The sequence below is a fragment of the Vanellus vanellus genome, assembly GCF_965231255.1.
Source record: "Vanellus vanellus genome assembly, chromosome: 6".
NCBI lineage: Eukaryota > Metazoa > Chordata > Aves > Charadriiformes > Charadriidae > Vanellus > Vanellus vanellus.
The window spans coordinates 29,951,358-29,971,496 of NC_138911.1; the positions used below are offsets into that span (position 1 = coordinate 29,951,358).

The 20,139-nt window shown below is 45.6% G+C and overlaps 1 protein-coding gene across 1 annotated transcript in view; it reads left to right on the forward strand.

Annotated features, from left to right (window-relative positions):
* MAPKBP1 (mitogen-activated protein kinase binding protein 1) overlaps positions 1-20,139 on the forward strand; it is a gene marked incomplete at its 5' end in the record, with an annotated part of 100,386 nt that overhangs the window by 30,343 nt on the left and 49,904 nt on the right. The window lies entirely within an intron of this gene.

The window sequence follows — 20,139 nt, forward strand, 5'->3', positions numbered from 1 at the left end:
TGTTAGTGTAATTGGCAAGGCAGAGGGATTGCATTTTACCTGTCAAGTTTTAATGGGATCCCTTTTAATGGAACCCCGCACCTTCCTCTTGCTCTAAGATGGAAGTTAAATACATTGTGGACTTTTTGACTATGCTCTGTAGTGTGGTGAACTTACTCATAACTCAATGTGATTCTCAAGCCAGTGAGTACCTAATGGAGCGAGTGATGCTTCAATGAATTGACAAAAGCCTTCTTGTGTATGCCCTACAATTTATGACTTACCATGTTCCTCACCCAAATGTGGAGAAAGATTTCAGGCTGAGAGCCCCTTAGATGTGTTGCACTCCAGAGAATCCACATACATCAACCGCAGTCTTCTAAGTCCAGATAGAGATATCCAGAAGGAGACTTTGATGGACAGCAAAAGAGCTACTAGAGGGAGATAGCTGAGGGCTGGAGAGGTTGCTTTGTGAGTTACATGTTTAGCGAAGTCATAGACATCTGGGGCCAGATCCTGATCTTGCTGAAGGTAGAGCTCACCCAAAGGGCACGTATCCATGGAGGAGCAGAGCAGGTCAGAGTTGCTGGTCTGTGGGGTGGGACTTCTCTGAAAGAATGTATTCCCTGAAAAATTTTAAAGGGACCATGAGAGATGCAGGAAGAGGTCTCATAATGGATGGCATTTTGAAAAAGCTGGGGAAGAAAAACATTTTACCATGCCAGTGGAAGCGTAGCTGTTGAGATGGGGTATATCTATGACTTAGATGAAAAGATATGATGCTGTAGTGGGAATAGATTGGGAAGAGAGAACAGCGACTCTTCAGGAAAAGCCTTCACTGCCTAATGTAGCACGACACGGGGATACTCCAGCTGGCTGGGTTGCAGAAGTCCATATGAGCTTGGATCTTCCTCTGAGCTTGTTTATTCTGCTGGTCAGCAAGCTAAAGGGGAAGAGGAAGGGCAGTATCTCCAAGTGGCATTGCACAGATGTACTCTTAAGACATGAAAGCTGGAATTAGAATAAAGGAACTTCCACAATAATTATAGATGACGTTTTCAAGCGTACAAGAACAAGGCTAGCAACACTTAAGGATTCTGTGTTTGTGGCCAAAATGAGAGATGAGGTAAGTAAAACTGGCCAGAAATTTTTGCCCATCCTGTTGATATCCTAGTTCACAGAATTGTTGTGGTTGTGAGGAACCTCTTGAGATCATCTAGACCAACCCCCATGCTCAAGGAGGGTTGGCTAGGACCATGGCCAAGCAGCTTTTGAATATCTCCAAACATGGACACTCCACAACCTCTCTGGGCAGCATGTTCCAGTGTTTGACTACTCGCACAGTACCAAAAAAACCCCCAAAACAACAAAACAAAGAAGTGGGTTGTTTTGCTTTTTTCTTTTATTTTTCCTTTGTGTTCAAATGGAATTTCATGTGTTTTAATTTCTACCCGTTGCCTCTTCTTCTGTCAGTGGGCAGTCTGTTAAACTGCAGACAATTCGAGATCCACGTCAGCACTTGACAGCAGCCTTTATGCTTGAACTCTTTGGAGCCAGGCAAATACATTCCAGTGTGTGTTGCCTCTTCCTCTGCATCTTTTCTGACACTGAATATGTTCACGCTTGAAGAGAGCAAGGAGAGAGAGAATAAAACAAGTGCAGTTAACAGATGTTTTGGGCTCTTGCATAGCTAAAGATAGACCAGTTTTGTTAATAGTGATGTCCTCTGATGAGCTTGTGCGTGCCTAACATTGATTTAATCAAGCATGAGGACACCTGGGGATTCTTTTGGGTAATTAAAAGGCTATGTAGTTCCTTAGGGCTTTACAGGGGAATTCCTGTTCTTACTTGTTGGTGGTAACATCTCAGGGCCTGGGCAGGAGACCTATGGAATATACCAGATGTGTGTTGTAACAGTTTAATGGCCTATAAGACTTGCTGCTTTTCTGCCACGGCTGGCCTGTTTTGTGATGCTGTTGTGATTTGCTGCAGTCAAGACAATCTCTAAGAAAAATAGCATTAGTTAAGGAGTCAAAACATGAGAGGGGTACTGGTGCAGACCTTACTAAGTTGATGCAAGTTCAGTTTGTTGTTGCTGGTTTTTGTTTCTTTTTCCCCCCCATTCTCATTTCCAGTGAATTTCTCTTGATCTGCACAAATCCTGGCATTTCTGGTACAAGGGCTTTATTTTGTTTATTTTTCCTTCTATTTGTTTGAATTTACTGGACACGAAGCTTCTTAAGTGAGGCTGGTATAGCAGGCTGGGTATGGCTCATGCACAGTTGGTTCATGACCTGTCCATGCAGCTTGGTCATCTCTTGTGTAGGCCAGTTACAAGTGGTGTTCCTCAGGGGTCGGTACTGGGACTGATGATGTTCAACATCTTTGTTGGTGACATGGACAGTGAGATCGAGTGCACCCTCAGCAAGTTTGCTGATGATACCAAGCTGTGTGGTGAGGTAGACGTGCTGGAGGGGTGGGATGCCATTCAGAGGGACCTGGACAGGCTGGAGAGGTGGGCCCATGCCAACCTTATGAAGTTCAACAAGGCCAAGTGCAAGGTCCTACGTCTGGGTCGGGGTAATCCCAAGCACAAATAGAGGCTCGGCGGAGAACGGATCGAGAGCAGCCCTGAGGAGAAGGACCTGGGGTTGCTGGTTAATGAGAAGCTCAACATGAGCTGGCAATGTGCGATCGCAGCCCAGAAAGCCAACCATATCCCAGGCTGCATCAAAAGAAGTGTGGCCAGCAGGTCAAAGGTGGTGATTCTTCCCCTCTGCTCTGGTGAGACCCCACCTGCAGTACTGTGTCCAGCTCCAGAGCCCCCAACATAAGAAGGACATGGACCTTTTGGACTGGGTCCAGAGGAGGGCCATGAAGGTGATCAGAGGGCTAGAGCACCTCTCCTATGAAGACGGGCTGAGAGAGTTGGGGTTGTTCAGCCTGGAGAAGAGGAGGCACCGCGGAGACCTTATTGCAGCCTTCCAGTGCCTAAAGGGGGCCTACAGGAAAGCTGGGGAGAGACTTTTTACAAGGGCATATAGTGACAGGACAAGGCAGAATGGCTTCAAACTGGAAGAGGGTAGATTTAGATTAGATATTGGGAAGAAATTTTTCACTCTGAGGGGAGTGAGGGACTGGAACAGGTTGCCCAGAGAAGTTGTAGAAGCTCCAACCATGGAGGGGTTTAAGGCTAGACTGGATGGGGCTTTGAGCAACCTGGTCTAGTGGAAGGTGTCCCTGTCTATGGCAGGGGGGTTGGAATTAGATGATCATTAAGGTCCCTTCTAACTTAAACCATTCTGTGGTCTTCAGCTGTCCTCTAGGTCCTGCAGTGATTTCTTCAGTCCTCTGCTCATCTACTGAGGTTTTGCAATCCTGACATGCAGATGCTTTGCTCCTGCAGTCTGTCCTACCCCTAAAAGCTGAATTTACGTAACAACTCTGTATTTTCCTAAGAACACTTTCAACATACCTAGATTCATTTGGTTGAGATCAAAACAATTGCCCCAGGCATCCTGACTACATCCACACCAGGCGTATGAATGTGTACGTGAAAGAGGACTTGTGCATGAGAAGCTTTGGCGTTCTTTGACCAGAATCTTAACTGTGGTCTCTGGTTTGCCTAAAGTATTTTTTTTTTTTTTAATACGATCGCTTTTCTGGATTTTCTATTTCCTGGAGTTTCTGAATCTCCTGAGAAATTTCTGAATCTTCTGAAAGAAGCAGTTCCTAACACAACCGAAGCTCATTCCAGCTCCACAGTAGTGCCAAAGAGCTGAGTGTTACATTATTACTTTCTTTCCTTCTCACTGGCTTTTGAACCTTTTACCCTTTCTCTTCTTTGACCCTAATGAGGCTTTTGCGTGGGCAGTGTGTGGCAACAGTTCCTGGTATTGTTTTGGTGGGATGCTTGTGTTATCAGAGGCTTTTTCTTCCATGTCTGCCATAAAGGCTGAAGGCATGGAGTGCTCCAGATATTCTAGGCCACCAATTTCGTATAAGGCTGTTGCCTTGGGAGAAAAGACAACATGGGAAAGAAAATTACATCCTCTTTGAAGGTCTTGCAACTGCTGCCTGCACTCGCCTGTTCTTATGCTGGCAAGTGAAATAACCCCAAAGTTGCTTAATTTGATCTGTTAGGGTTATGCAGTGAGTAACAAAGTCAGTCTTGTGGGAGGAGTGAGGGGGGACAGAAATGTACTGAATTTTTTACTTCTTTTGGCAGGACTGATGCTCTGTCTTCCTTTTCTTTCAGTTTTTTTTCCCCTTTGCTTTTTCCCTGCCCTTCTCTTGTTTTGGTTTATTCTCTTCTTTTTTTTTTTTTTTTTTTTTTTTTTTTCAGTAGCTAGTGGAGGTTCTGTTTCCTAGAAACAAGAAGGGAAACAAAGCTAAGAAAATCCTCTGAGGATGACTAGCATTAAAAAAGGGGGGAGGGGGAGGAAGAGGGGGTGAGAAGGGGGAAGATGTCTATCCATTTAAATTCTGGACCAGCTGCTCAGATAGCTTGAGTCAGCTTATCTGTTTTGGGGTTGTGTTTGCTGCTGTTTTTTAAGCCTTGTAGGTTGGTGTGACTGACTGATTTATTTTGCTTCTCTTTACCCTTCTTTCCTTGGCTCTCAGTTGGTCATGATAGCTGGTTGGGAACCTTGTCTCCATGTGAGGCACATGCCTGCTTGAGGAAGCAGCCTGTGCTTTTTCTTCCGAAGGAGCAGGAAAGTAGTGCTTTGTGCTGTTCAGTGTGCAGTGTCTTTTAAACACTATACTGTTGTGTTCTGGCCAGCTTAAGCCTCTCTCTAGCTCTGCTCAACAATTCCCAGGCACTCTTATAGAAGTCAGGGATTTTTCACATTAGTGTTCCGTGCTGGGGAAATTGGTATTTGATACATAGCACATGTAATGAGTTAATCAGTCTCAGCTTGCATATTCTTCCCTCCTCTTTAGCACTCTTGCATAGCTCTTCACATAAAGCAACTCCTGCTAAAGGCAGACACTAGTTTAATATAGCGAATCCTCTCTGAGATCTAGTGAAATGAAATTCTTTGGGTTTATCTCAGAAATTACTGTAGCCAGTACAGACACAAGCCCTGGCTAGCTATGTGTGTGCATGGTACATTTGATGAACAAATTATTTGGATGTCCCCATGTTCTGTACCATTTCAGAGTGAATCACCCTTATTTGTAGATAGGAAGGGAGGGTCAATAAAAGAAGGAGCTATATGATTAAAGTTAAAACGAAGATATTAAGTCTTTTCTCCTGCTGCCTTTTGCCCCAAGATCTTGTTCAAGAGCTAGGCTTGTTCTTGCTTCAGCTTTATCACCTTGAGGCTTTTTTGAGATAGGACAACTAATATTCAGAAGTGAATAGTGGTATGATGTGTTCAGAATCAGAAAACTGCACAGCTGGTCTGGGTCACATTTTATTCTACTGCTACTGTGCCATGCACGTTGGATGTCAGCGCAGTGGTGTCTCGTGTGCCAACGTGTGCTGCAACAGAAAGGAGTCACAGTCTCCTCGTTTCACTGTGTCCCCCTGTTCTACCCCTTGGCCTTGGCTGGTTTGCAGTACTGAGTGGAAGCCTCTCAACTCTGTCAGCCTTTCTGAGTCATACCACTCCTGGCTCCCTGTCCTGATCCACGGAGGTAAGTGTCAGGTCCTGCACAGGCAGGGCAGTGACTATGGTCTGTGTCACAGGAAAGGGAGGAAGGGGAGGAGCACAGCGGGAAATGAGTGAATTGTTTTTAATCCATCCAGGCGTCTGCTCAGCACGTGTGGAGCTGTCTCACACAATTGAGTGGTAAATCACACTGGAAGCTGAAAGAGTGAGGATTTTTCTTTTCCAGAAGTGGTCATTGGTTTGCTCCCAAGTACCCCTTTCCAGATCCAATAGATAGGCTGTAAGGCTAAGTGGTTTCCAGCCCATCCACATGTGGAGTCTCTTGGAAAGTTTTAATAATAACTTTATAATAACATTATAATAACTTTAATAATAACATTATATAGATAGATTACTGCACAACATAATTTATTATCAGCTTAGAACAATTTCCCTTTACCTTAAGCTGCATATAACCCACAATGGAAGAATAACATTTAGGATAAACATTGTATAACTTTACCAGGCATGATGTTGCCGTGCTCTTTCCTTTCTCTTTAAAGTGGAAGGTTTTGGTCAGTGGGGTACAGGAATGAATTGTGAGAGGCAGATCTAGTAGACGACTGCCGTTGAACAAGGCAAAATGGTGTTTTGAACTGGGATTTTTTCAGTACTTAAGACCATTGTGGCCAGATTAGAATTGGTGGTTACATGGACAATGAAATCCTAATTTGTAGGATGGCAAGTATTCCTGCCTTATTTCAGAGCACATTTTCCTTAACTAATTGATCACTTTGGTTGGATGCCACAATGGTAGTTGTCTTTAGAAAGCTGTAGGTACACAGAAGGAATCCACTTCTTTATAGACCCAGTGTACTTTTGGTACACGTGCAGTTCGTGCAAAGCTCTACTGCTCTGTGCAGGTACCATTCTTCGCTAATTTTTCCCTAGCATAAATGCTAATGCTATTGGGCTGTATCCCAAATGCAGCTTGAATGGGTACAGGGGCACTGAAATACTCGAACTGCTGGGTTGCCAGTAGATAAATCCAGTTCTGCTGGTGCTGGCTCCTTCAAGTTTACTTTACCCAAACCTCTGAAGGAGAATTTCTGGACCTTCTTTGTATGTTCTTTTCTAAAAGAGAATTCTGTGGTGTTGTAAAGACTGTAGAAACCTACCCTAAAATGAAGAGAAGTTCCCATCTATGGTTCAAAGCAAATTTCAGCACCTTTGGCCACACCAGAGGCAGCTTGCTTTGTCCTCTTTAAAATGAGACAGTTGCCTTTCAAGGGTTAGACCTCTTTCCCCTCTTTGTGTCCCAGGAGTCTGGACTGTTGTGAATGCATTTCTTCTGTGAGGCTACTGTGCTCGTACATGCCACGTGGGGAGACTTTCCAGCTGGCACAATTGTGGTGGTGGACCCGGAGAGGAAGATAAGAAAATCCCCTTCACTGAGATTGTTAAATACAATTTGAATTGAAGAGCTGTGACTGCAGCTGGATTTGAGTTGGGCCATTACAACCAAATTCTTCTGTGCCAAGAGGGAATAACACCAGGTTTCAGGGTCCTGAAAGTGTCCAAAAAGATGATGAAAAGTAACCAAACCCTTCCCTCTCTTTCCTTCTCCAGCAACGGCAGATCTCTCAGAAAGAAGCCAGGGTACATTGTTTAACTCTTAAATCTCCCTGTCTTAAATACCCGCTGGAGGGAAAGGAGCATATATGCACTGAGGCATGAAGGTCTGAAGTATAAAATACTTCCTTTCACTCCTTGCTTTTATTAATGTAGGGATGGTGGGACAGGGAGGGTGGGCTGAGGAAGGCTTAGTTTCTGGGGAGTGAGCAAGCTCTTTGTACTTGGGACAAGAGAGTGGAGATCCCCTTTGCAACAGGGCTTTATTCTCAGGCCAAGGAATCGTAACTTTGATATTTTAATTTGCAGAAGTGCATTTAAGGGGGCTATGACCTTTCCCCTGCTCTCTTGCTGTTGGCCTTTGAGATCCACAGGTAACAATCATGCAGTCCTGGAGCAAATGCCCTCTTCCCATCTAGGTAGCAGCTGGGTCCAATCCTGAATCCCCATCATTGCACTTCAGACAGAAAAGACCCTGCCTAACGGAGTAGGTGCAGTCTTACTAGTCTGATTTGTTTCCACATGCCCATACAGCTAAGCAAGAATTTCTACATTGTTTTTTGCTTGGTCTCTCTTTTTGTGAGTGCTGGAGACTCTTCCGCATTGAGTCCATGTCTCTGTAATAAAACTGCACCTAAAAAGTAGAGTTGCTTGCTGAACGGCTGTGTATTGATCCAGTTCAGCAGTAACTTCACTTGGGTTGGCAGAAGAGATGAAGAAGCAAATGAAGCAGTACTAGCGGTCACCTAGAGCTGTGGGCAAACTCCCCTGGTTTAGTTCCTTACCTGAATGGAGTCAAGTCTGTCAAATTGACTTCCAGGCAGTTTCTATCAGCCAGCCCCTAGGCGTGTATGTGTGTGGGGCTTTTTATGTCATGTCTAATTAATTTAAAGTTTTTACCTGTGATGAACAACTGGAGACCTAGCATTTGGTAGAATCTTAAATAATGAGATAGCTGCAAAGCTCCAGACCTGCAGCAAACCTGCTGCTCAGCAGAAAAGGGAGAAAAATAGGACAAAACCTCAAAATAGCTGGGCAGAAAAGCTTCATACTTAAACCAGAGGGAGACTGTGCCAAGTCCCTGCCAGAAGGGCTGCTGTCTGTGCTCTGAAGACTACAGCATCGGGGTTCTGTCAGACTGATGGAAGGAAGGTGTTGGGAGTGTGAGCCCTTGACTCTGAGAGCTCAGCTGCTGGCCGGGGAGGTGGTTAATGCCATCTTTGCCAGCAGTGGAGTAGGTTGAAGCTCGTGGTAGGCAGTGGGAATCTTGTGGGATGCTTGGCTTCAGTCCCTGTGTGACTTTGTACCTTGTGTCACACTTGGTATTGAAAAACTAGTCAGGGCAGTGCTGATGTTTGGCTTTGCCAGCTCCCTTTGAGACACACTGCTGTTTTCCTGTATATAGAGCTGCTGTTTTGTTGTACGTGGAGCTTCTGGTTACTTCTCCAGAGTGCCATATACTAATCCAGCCTTCACATTAGAAGGGGATGGGTCGCTATTCTGTAGCCAACTGCTACAGCCCCAGCACAAATAGAGATGGAATGTGATGCTTTGTCCCACAGTTATGATTTGAGGATCTGGCAGCAGCAATAGGTCTGATCTTCCCCCAAGCCGCTAGGTGCCAATGTGCCCATTTATCTCCTGTCCTTCCACAGAAGCCACATGATATGAGCCCTTTCTCCTAAAACTCTTCCTTTGTACACCTCATCCTATCTGTGCTCATCCATGCTTCTGTGCTTCCTCCTGTCAGGCACCAGGAAAGGACTGGACTCTGCAGATGCACTCAGCATAGGAATGTGCTGCTGCATCCTGGTGTTGCTATAGAACCCTCCCCTAGTGAGGAGCAGCAATCTTTGCTTACTCTTGCAGCCTTTCCAGTGGAAGGACCCACCCTGTTGACAGGCAGTACCCACTCTCAAGGCTCAGGGGTGAATTGAAGTTGCAGTCTGGTGACCCTTGGTAGCAGAGTTTGCTGCTGTTTAAAAAAAAACCAACCAAACAAACAAACAAAAACCCCCAAACAGCCCCGAACAACCCCCTAAAAGCCACATCGGGAAGTCTTGACCTGGTTAGATTGCTAGATGATTTTTGACATTTAGATTGAATTGAGAATTTTTCAAGGGAGTGGTCCAATTGCAATGAAACATTTTTGGAAATGTTTCACAAATTTATTCACCAGGGATACTGTAGAGAGAGGGAGTGTAAGAGCCGGAGCAGGTGCCTTTCCCCAGAACAAATTGCCTGAGAACATCTCCTTGGGATGTGGGCAATCCTGCTTTTGAGTTGAGCAGAAAATTGAGTTCAGTTCAGAGATAAGCTGGTAACGCTATTCCTCCTTCCTCTCCCCACCTTCAAAATTACAGGGTTGAGGGCAGGAAAATCATAGAATAGTTTGGGTTGGAAGGAGCCTTTAAAGGTCATCTAGTTCAAATCCCCCTGCAATGAGCAGGGACATCTTCAACGCGATCAGGTTGCTCAGAGCCCTGTCCAGCCTGACCTTGAAAGTTTCCAGGGATGGGGCATCTACCACCTCTCTGGGCAACCTGTTACAGTGTTTGACCACCCTTATGGTAAAAAATGTCTTCCTTATATCTAATCTAAACCTTTGCCCCTTGTCCTATTGCAACAGGCCCTACTAAAAGGTTTGTCCCTATCTTTCTTGTAAGCCCCCTTTAAGTACTGAAAGGTCACAATAAAGTCTCCCCAGAGCCCTCTCTTTTCCAGGCTGAACAACCCCAACTCTCTCAGCCTGTCCTCATAGGAGAGATATTCCAGCCCTCTGATCACTTTTGTGGCCCTTCTCTGGACCAGCTCCAACAGGTCCGTGTCTTTCCTGTACTGAGGACTCCAAAGCTGGATGCAGTACTGTAGGTGGGGTCTCACCAGAAGTATGTTGTTCTTTGTCCTGTATGTTGTTCTGTATTTGGGATGATAGTGAGAGTTTGTTTGAAGGACAGGAAGACTTCTGAAAAAAGCCAGCAATGGGGAAGAGGTAATGTATTGTAGGGCATGGAGAACTGAGACTTCTTTTCTCTATTTTTATTCTGCCTTGGGACTGGACGGTAGAGAAAATCACTTTGTTTCTCCCAGCTTGTACCTTTCTCTAAAAATAAGAGTAACGGTTTTCTATTTTCTCCCTTGTAGAGCTATAGATAATAGCACCTGGGTATTAAACAGGTGACTTAAAAAGAAAAAATTGACTTAAAAAGTGCTGTCTTTTACAGCAATCCTTACCCTTGCTAGTTTGGATGCTCTTCTCCGAACATCATACACTAGCCAGCCCTAAGGCAGTAGAGTCCACAAAGATGTGTTGTGCTGCTTCTTAAGAACCTCTGTAGTGTGATGCTCCTGCTGAACATCACACAGCTGGTTCCACACATGGGACATAAGCTCAGGGGACGTAGTGGTAGGTATATGCACAGAAAGTTAAGGATGTGATGAAAGCTAAGAACATCAGATGCTGCCGAATCCACTGCCTCTGTGTCCTCCTTTGTACCTGTTCTCGGTGCTGAGCAAGGCCAGTTCTTGACAGAGACAGGAGAACACAATGGCGTGGTGGTGGAAAGAAATGCTCCCAGGATGATTTTGTGGAAGGAAATTGGATGGAGGTTGCATAGGCACCTCTTCAGTGGTGCATTTTACATTTTTTTGAACATCAGAGCGTTTTGACCTGCAATTTCTTTGATTACTTCAAAGAAATAAGTAAAAGCTTTTCTTGTTCCACCCCTCTCCTCTGCCATACTATATACCTTTGAACTCTGACCCTTCAGTACCACAGCATGGCACACAATTGTGTTAACTATAAGCAACTTTTGTGCTTAACTGACGATGAAGTCAAGGATGGTTTTTAGTCTAAGAATGAATTGCAGGACCCTTATTCTGGGCCAAGGAAGGCTCCTTGCCTGCAGTGTGTGTGCAGGCAGTGTGAATATGCTCTCACCTCCAGTGATGGGAAGTCCTGGAGAGGGGGTTTCTTTCCATATGTGATGCTGCGGTGGTGTGAGTGAGCAGTAAATAAAGTTTGGTAGTGTGGGTAGGGCCAGTCTCGTTAGGTAGCTTCAGTCCCACACTGCCTCACACAACTGGTGTGGCAGGTCCAGGCACTGCTTGTGCAGTGTGTGTTGGGGGGTAGTATTAGCTGAGCTCTCAAGAAAATTTATGTTAGAGTGTGGATTCTTGCTATTGCCAAAAATGTTAGTGATGAAAAAAGTGAGAGCAGGGGAATGGGAATGCTTTTATCTTTGCAAAGCTGCAATGAAAATTCTTGTGACAAAGAAAAAGCACTTGACTGCCCTCAAAGCTACCCTGTGCTAGGTTCCTGAGGCTGCGAGCAGGGAAAGGTAGGACTTCTTGGGGGTGTCCTGCAAGTTTGCTGCTGTTTGGGTTGCCAGACAAACCGTATTAGGGGGAACTATATAGCACGTGCTTGTTACTAGTTCCAGGGCAAATATTGCAGTTCCTTCAAGGGAGAGTGTTAGCATACCTGTCAGAATAGCTACAATAGTTGCTGTTTTAATGATTATATTGGTCATATCTGACTTTAACCTGCCTTATTAAGAGAAACGCTGGCTGTCCTCAATCTTTCACTGTGCCAGTCATACCAATTTGATTTTTAAATTGTGAGGCAAGCTAGAAATAATCCCATGTAGACCCATGTAGATGGTTAGTTTGTTACTTTGTGCTTTGATCGCATTAACCAGCATGTGAACCGAAGGGAAGTCATTATTTAAAAAAAAAAGGGGGGGGGAGGGGAGAAGAAAAAGCAGTCCCATGGTGAGGGTCACTTGCAGTTTATGCACAAAGAAATTGAAGGGAGAGAACAAGCATGTCTGCTTTATTTAATAACAGAGCTAAACACTCTGGTAGAGCTCTGCAAGTGGGAAGCTTTGACAGGTTTGGAAAGCCTCTGTGTGCTAGTGGAATAGGGAAGAGGAGTGGTTGCAAAACTGCTGCCTTGGCTATTTTGGAATATGTAGGCCTTTTCTCAGTTTGAAACTCTGCAGGCCCCTGGGGTTTGTCCATTGCCTGAGAAGGGAGGGGGAATGGCATAGAGCAGGAGAGCCTGAAAGCTTGTGTACCTGCAGGTAGCGACCTGCTCTCTCCTCTACCTGCTTTCTGTCTTTCCAGCAGTTATACCTCTTAGCAACCAGTGCCTTGGTGCGGCAACAGGACTTGCTCCTGAGCCAAGTCCTGAGCTTGCATAAGAGCGAGGAGGGGGGGAATGGGGACTGAATAGCAAAGTCTGGGATGAAAATGAGATACCAGCCGCCTCAGCTGAGCTCCACCCTTTCTAAGAATCTCAAAACAGGCCCTGTGTCTCCTGGCAACCTTGACACAAATCACAGAGTTTAACTTAAAAGAAGTACGTACAATCCAAAGGACATGTGCCATCACCAGGTGTGAACAACGGGGAGTCCATCCTTTTCCTCTTCCTGGAAAATCTGGCACTGTAGGTGGTCTCAGACTTCAGTCTGTGTCAGACAGGCAACAAGTTAAAGGTGAAAGAGCATCCTGTTAGGATAGCTATGAAGCGCCGGGAAGCGGTGTATTTTGTTTATTTTAAGCATGCCCAGAAATGCCCTGACTATTGCTTAGGAACCAGATGTCGGACTTGGCCCTCCCTGCTGGGCTAGCGCTGGAAGCCATGCCCTGCCCTGGAAGCCCTGCCCTGGAAGCCATGCCCCGCAACGCACACGCACGTACACTGGCCTGTTGTGCACCTGAACCTGGTTCTTTGGGCTGGCAGTCAAGGACTGACAGAGCTCATACCAGCCACTTCCTTGCCTTTGGTATCAGTTGCTATGATTTTGCAATGCTGACCTAATGCTTCTTAGTCTCGGACTCTAACCCAGCCACGTTTCCCTGTGACAGGAGATGTAGATAGATGAGAAAGCAAAACTAGATTTTATCATGATTGCTTCTCCTTCCAAGAAAGCTGTCTTGTCAGATCTCCTGACAACTGATGCTCATTAGCTTCTCTGAAGAAAAATTTTAGTGCATTTAAAATGCTCTATATTATGCTGAGATATAGGAAAAGCAGAGGTAATTTTTCATCTTCCATTAAAGCTAGAGCTGTCACAAGGTTCCTAAAAAGATAACACGGGCAGAATTGAATTTTACCAATCTGGTAACGTCTGAGCTGTTCCCACTCTAAGAAGCGTGGGGCTGAGGCAGGGAGCCAGCGAGAGGTCTGGGCGTTTGGGCCTGGGAGCCATGGCAGGCTTCCCGTGGGCTGTGGCACCGACAACAGCTGGGGGCAGAAGCAGGCTCCCCCCTGCCCCTTCTTCCAGCATCTGCCAGCCTGACCTCGAAGGGCTCTGAATAGGCAGGGCTGGCAGGAGGCTTTATTGCCTTTTTGCTGGCCCTGGCAGCCTGCTGCCCAAGGCAACTGTGAGCTTTGCCATGCCTAGAGGAGCCGAAAACAACTGACCGTTTGGAGTGGGTGATTTTTTTTAACTCCATGCTTTCGAAGAAGTGGGTTTGGGTTGTGTGGGGTTTTTTTGTTTTGTTTTTTGTTTGTGACACTCTTACAGAGATACAGCAGGGATTATGCTTACTGAAGCATTCAAGGGGAAAAGGTGCTCCAGTTTCCCTGCTGCAGTGGGGGCTTTTGCCGTCTGCTCTGGAACACAGGAGACATCAGCACCGGGTCAATGGGCACTGGAAGGGGCCTGCCCAGTGCCTGACCCTCTGTGTAGCCATCCTCTCCAGGGAGATGGTGGTGGGGAGAGGGACAGACCTGCCTCAGTCTGCTTCTTTCTGAAGGTTAATTAGATGAGAAGGGAGAGAGTTAAATTGTATTGTTCCTTTGAATTGATGCTACTTTGATATTGACTACACTACTTGCTCATGGTAAAACAATTAAAGCCCTGAGGCATTTGCCATGTGCTATCATGTTTGTCTCCCCCAGATGATTAGTTTGATGTATAGATCTTTCTCCCTGCTCCTGAGCTGCTCAGGCACAATGAGGGAATACTCTGGCTGCACTTGCTGCTGGAAACGGAGGTGTTACAGAATCACAAAATGGTCAGTGTTGACCAATTGCTTGCAAGCAGGGTATGTTTTTCCTGTAGGACTTGATTTTAAAGGAAGACACTTACTCAACTTTTGAGGCTTTGTGGCGTGGTGGGATCTGCTCTTGCAGAGAAGCCTGTGCAGACCTGAAGTATAGAGCCAGATGTTCCCATGTAAGCCCAGCTGGGTCTGCACATTTCTGCAGGGAGCTGCTTGCTCCCAGGAGAGTTACTTCAGAGGGGGCTTCCATCTTTGCTCCTTATACTGTTGAGCTGAAAAGCTAAATTTGCTCAGCACTTGATGGCAGATTTGATTTAAACTTTGCTTCTCTCTAGGTCTTTCTTGCCTTTCCCTCTGAACGGCTGCTTTCCTGGGCTTTTTAAATCTTTCCTTTTTTTTTTTTTTCTTCAACTTGTCTTTCATTGCTGCTTCTTCTCCTAGATCTGTGCATTTTCTTTTCTCCAAGGCACTCCCCTTGGGCTTTGTTACACTCAGTCTTATTTATAGGTACAGAGGAAGCACCCCTTATACACACATACAGCCCATATATATAAATAAAAAAGGCAAGAACGTATTGTCAGTATAGCTGAATTCTTACCACTCTAATTCAAGAATTGTTTTGCTCTACCACTAATTATTACAGAAGAAGAAAGCATAATGAATTAGAATACTTCTGTATAGAAAAACTCTCAATAATTGTGATAACGCAACTAAAACTGTAACACATTTCTCGTTTCTGTTAGTTTTTCTTGGTGCTACACTCACCCTTGTGCTGCTCCTCTGGATCTTAAAGTCAGGTGTTGGAGGGTAACACCATAAATCTTCAGCCTTTGTAGCCCTTCACTGGGAGGAGTATGATGTGGATGTTACTGGATTCTTTCTCACTCCAAGGTCCACTGGGTCATTTTCTATATGTTTGCTAACACTTTCACACCTTTCTCTTTCTTAGTTAGTCTGCAGCTCCGTGATGCTTCTGAATTCACTATGTATAATGTCTTTCATGTGTGTTGGATATGTTTTTTTCAGCTCCAGGTCTGTGTTTCTTTAACGGACCATGGGTGAGTTGTTCACAGCCATGGGGTCTCTGCCGCTGAAGCATGTGCCTCATCTCTTATCACCCCATGCCTGTACTCCTCTGCACTGCATCCCGCATCTCCACGTCTCAAGGCCTCTGCTATCATACCACGCCTGCATTTCTTTCCACTACATTGTGGTGTTAGTCGTAAATATCTCAGTCTACATAAAATAACTGCCTGTTACTGTTATTTACATGAAACTACGGTTGTATCACACAAAGATAAAGAGAAGCAAAACAAATTAGCCATAGACGCCTGGTCAGTTAGAGAAATTGCTGTCACAGCTCAACCAAGTAAAACAGAGCTACAGGCAGGTCAAGAAAAGTTCAGAGCGAGCAAGCCCAGGAACCTCGAGGCTTTTCAGACTCAGTACATAGCTTACGGCCTGTTGCTGAGAATGGCAAATCAGGGGCTGTCAGCCAGATGCTGATTGAAGAGGGGCTGGACCTTGAGAACAAGTGGAGGGGTGGAGCACAACTGGGGAGCAAGAGATCCCCGAAGCAGGTGTCTTGGCTGGTCTGTCAGAACGGAGAGTTATTCTCTTCTACTTGTTGATGTGCCTGTGACAGCCGTAACTGTGGGAGGAGACCTCAGCATATGGACACAAGTCCTTTCTCCAGTATTAACATAGTATGCTGTGATTTTGTAGCATCCATCCTGGAAAAAGTTGCATTCCCTGCCTTGATGCAAAGCTCTTCAGGTTTTCAGCCATGTTCAGGCTGTTTGTTTCCTCCCTCTTGGCCACGCCTGGGACCAGTCAGGTTCTGCTCAAGGCTCTGTTTTCTACTGCTTCTCAGTCTCTCTTGTGTGATTGATCAGCACATTTTCTTGTCTTGAACTGTCTTGGTGATCCTTTTATTCCTCCAGCTTTCCTATCATCAGTTGCCCATTGCTCTAGCCCATGGGGCTGCTGCTCACTTGCAGTGTTTAGTGGGTGTTTGCCAAGAGTGCTGAAAGAAAACGCAGCTCTGTAACTCCCACTCCCAGCCCAGTTGATTTAATGCTTCATGTAGGTGTATTGCTGGCATTGCTTCCCTGCCCCTGGGGAACTGAGTGGTTTTGGAGAGAGGGAGGGAGAAACGTGGACTCTATATGCGTGTGTTATAGTCAGCCATGAGCCATATGTATGCATGTGTCTGAATACATACCTACATACACACACATATATGTGTGTGTGCACATGCATTTGTCGTCAGTGCCTTATGTCCTTTAAAGCTTGTCAGATGTGCAAGCTGATAGGCAATTCAGTGTGTGTATGTGCAGCTGCCACTTTGCATGGCTTCGTTGTTCCTCCTACATTTGCTGCAGGCTGGAGGAGAGATGGGATATTCTGCAAGGCAGGGGAGATGGCCCGTCCCTAGTTCTGCTGGTGCAGGGTTTTATTCCTGGTTTCTCATCCATGAGATTTTTTTTCCTTTCCTGGTTTTGGAGTGTCAAAGGGAATTGGGCTGTTTTGAAGGTGAAGTTCCTGCTGAATCACTGGTGACTAGGCAGCCATGAGCCATAACAATTAACTGGAATCATTTTCATCTTCCTTGCAACTATAATGATTCCCAGTTGGTAAGCTGGTTTAAATTATGTGGTTTTCCTCTGAGCCCTTTTCTCCCCTCTGCTTTCCCCACACGCTCTTCTTGCCCAGGTCTTTCACAATCTCTGTCTGGCCTAGCTCTTTGCCTCCCAGAAAAGGTGCCTGCTTATTGTGCGGCTCTGAAAAGTCATCACTCTCCTGAGGGCACTACCACTGCGTCTCTGGCTCCAGCATGGCTGCTGTGGAGTTGCGTACAACTTACCCGGCGGGAGACAGGACTCAGGCTGTCTTTTGTCCCCACATCCATTTTGTGCGAAGCATGGAGTCTGAGCCTGAATTATCACTCTGCCTTATGTTTGCCCAATGTCAGAAGGGTCACCGGTTTTAAAACTCCTCCTCGTCCTCCTCTTCTGCTCTGCCCACTTAAAAAGAAACCATGAAATAACCTAGTGTTGGAGGTTTCCACGCTGAGATGGAATTTTCCATGTGTGATAGTTCCAGGGGGGTGAGGAAGCATTGCAGTAAAATCAGCTGGACCCGCTTGAAATCACAGCAGCGAGTCCTTGTGGGCAGGCAGCACCTTCGCTCTGGCAGGAGGTGGGCAGGAGGACTCCTGCAGAGTTTATCCTCTGTGTTCCTGGTAAATCTGAAACTTCAGTGGTTTCTATGTGTATGCAAGAAGAGGGGCCTGGATTGGTCAGTGTACAGTCACAATCTCTGCTCCTTATTGTATCTTTTAATCTATTTATGTCTTGCGTTTTTTAAAGTCTTTTAAAAGTGTTTTGAATGTCTTTTCAGATCTGTGCATCTGTTCTCTGCCATCTGCAGCTTGAGGTCAGAGACATGGCTGGTTGTTTTAAAGATACAGTCTGGCAGGTGTAAAGGCGCTGTTGAGAGTTGCCAGTGGAAGCTGTTGGTCACGCACACAGGAGTTTGTGTTTGCCCTGTGCAAGGCAGGAACTGAGGAGAAGCTTTTTGGGCACTCAGCCCTGTCCCCTCATCTGCAGCAGAACCTGTACATGTAGACTGGCACGAACCACTCTGGAGGCAGCAGATCACGAGGATGGCAGCATCCTTGCCAGGTGGTGGGGACAGCACGTTGCCTGTTTTTCTCAATATTATCAGATCACATAGGCACTGCTGTTTTTTTTTTTGCGGGAGTGGTGGGCATTTTGAGACTCCTATATTTGGGGATATAGTATTTGTTCTCTTGCATGGCTTGCTCTTCTATCTCAGTCTGTTGAAGGCTGAATGGGAAGTGAGCTGTCACTGGTGTTACCTTACCTCAGCCGAGGACATTGATCGGAGTGCTATCCTGTGGCTGGGCAAAGCAAATGATACTGGGCAGAGACAGAGAGAGGCTGTTGGGCTCCTTCATCTTGTGTTCCCTCATACTGGACACATCTGCCCTATCAGTCAATGCAATGGGTGATGTGAATTCAGTAGGCTGAAATGGTGGGGGGAGCAGAGGCTGCCCTTGTCCCTTTGGGCATTATCCCTACAAATCCTTCTTGGCAGTTCTGCTCGATTTACTGTGCTGCTCTCCCTCTTCTTGTGTGGGCGTGCCCACTGGCTTAAGATATCTCTGAATGTCAAATTTCTGGAGGCTGTGAGAATAGTCTGGACAAGTATCTTAAAATCTGCCCTGTTCTTCCCTAGGCCTGGACTTTTGGAGACAAGATACTGGACTTTAGTTTGGCCTGATTCTTCTTATGGTTTTTATAGCAGAGCCTGTTCTATGGTGTGTTTGAGCTCCCACTGCTGCAGATTTGGGCACCACACAGCCTTTTAAACAGAACAAATGTGTCCCTGGTTGGCAATCAGAAATTCCTATACTATTAGTCTAGTGACATTCTAAATGTATTGCTCACTTTCTTTTACGCAGTAGGTTTCTTCAGTATTCATGGCTTTTCATTAGCCTGTGTTGGTTTCTGAAGCGTGAATTTAGCTGCATCTCTCAGGCTCCCACCTTTCCAATCTTCTTGATCATGGATTGGTACAGGGAGCTCTGAAGGTTTTTCTGCTCAGGCAGCGACACCCAAATCTTAACCTCTCAACAGATAAATCTTTCTTCTCAGCATGCATTTAATTAATATAGCTTGCATGAAAATACCTATTCAGTTACATAGTCACTGTGCACATCCTCTCTCCTCCTTGTTAACCCACTCCCAGTACTGGCTGTGAATTAAAGAAGCTTTTTGGCAGGAAGAGTTGCCACATAGAAAATTAACACCAGCTTTTGTAGACACTGCTTCACTCTGATCAAGCTTCCCTTGGCAACCAGTGCAGTGTAAAAAAGATTTTGTTCTTATCAATGTCTTTTTTCTTTTTCATGCATTTAGTGCGTAGGAAGCTATTGCGCTCTCATTTGAATAGCTCTGGGTGGGGGGAAGAGAGCAGAGTATGGGCCAGAAATTGAGAAATGGACTGATTTTGAAGGGATGGGACTGTTTGCTCTTTTCATTTATTCTTGCAGCAGCATGAAAGGAATATATTGTGGGGAAAAAAAGAAAGCCAACGTTTGTTTTTACATCTTAATGGAATTTTCTTTCCTCCATACAGCATCTTCTTTATAGCATAGGCTGCATGCATTTAGGAGGGGAGGAGAGGGGAGGACTTGACCCATGAACTCTGCCTCCAGTCATGTGTCCCACAAGACAGGGCAATGCTGAGTTGATGGATAACGTGGAAAGGAATGCTACCACAGGCTTTTAATTTTCCCAGGCACCCTGGAGGAGAGCGTGGCCGGCCTGCAGAGGAAGGAAAGAGGAAGACTGACTTCTGCAGAAATATGTTTCTTATTAGCTTGCTGAAGAAGGGTGAGGAAGAAGGAGGTGGCTGGGGGAAGGCAGCTGAGACTAGAGATGTGCAAAGAAAGAGGAAGACAATGAGAAGAGTAAAATGCCCAGGAACCAGGATTTGGGGAAGAGCAAGAGTGAAGCCAGTAGGGGAAAAGGCAGAAGTAAAGGTGGGGGGAGCTGCATAGTCACCCACTGCTGCTGACTTAAGTGAGTCAGATACTTCATGTAAATGTGATAGTGATGTCCGATTCCTGTCCATTCCTGTTCTTATATTTAGGTTAGGGAAATTGCTTCTTTTTTATTTTTTGTTTTATTTTTTTCCTCTTGCTGGAGCCAATGGAAACTGCTCTGACACTCCTCCCCTTGAAACAACACCAGTTTTTTATCTGCATGTATGGTGCACACATAAGATAGGGCTGTGCCTTCATGGAAAGCTCTACAATGAACGTCTCACCACTTTCTGGTTGGCTGTCCCAAATGGGCTCCCTGACGGAGAGAGCTCAGGTTGTCTG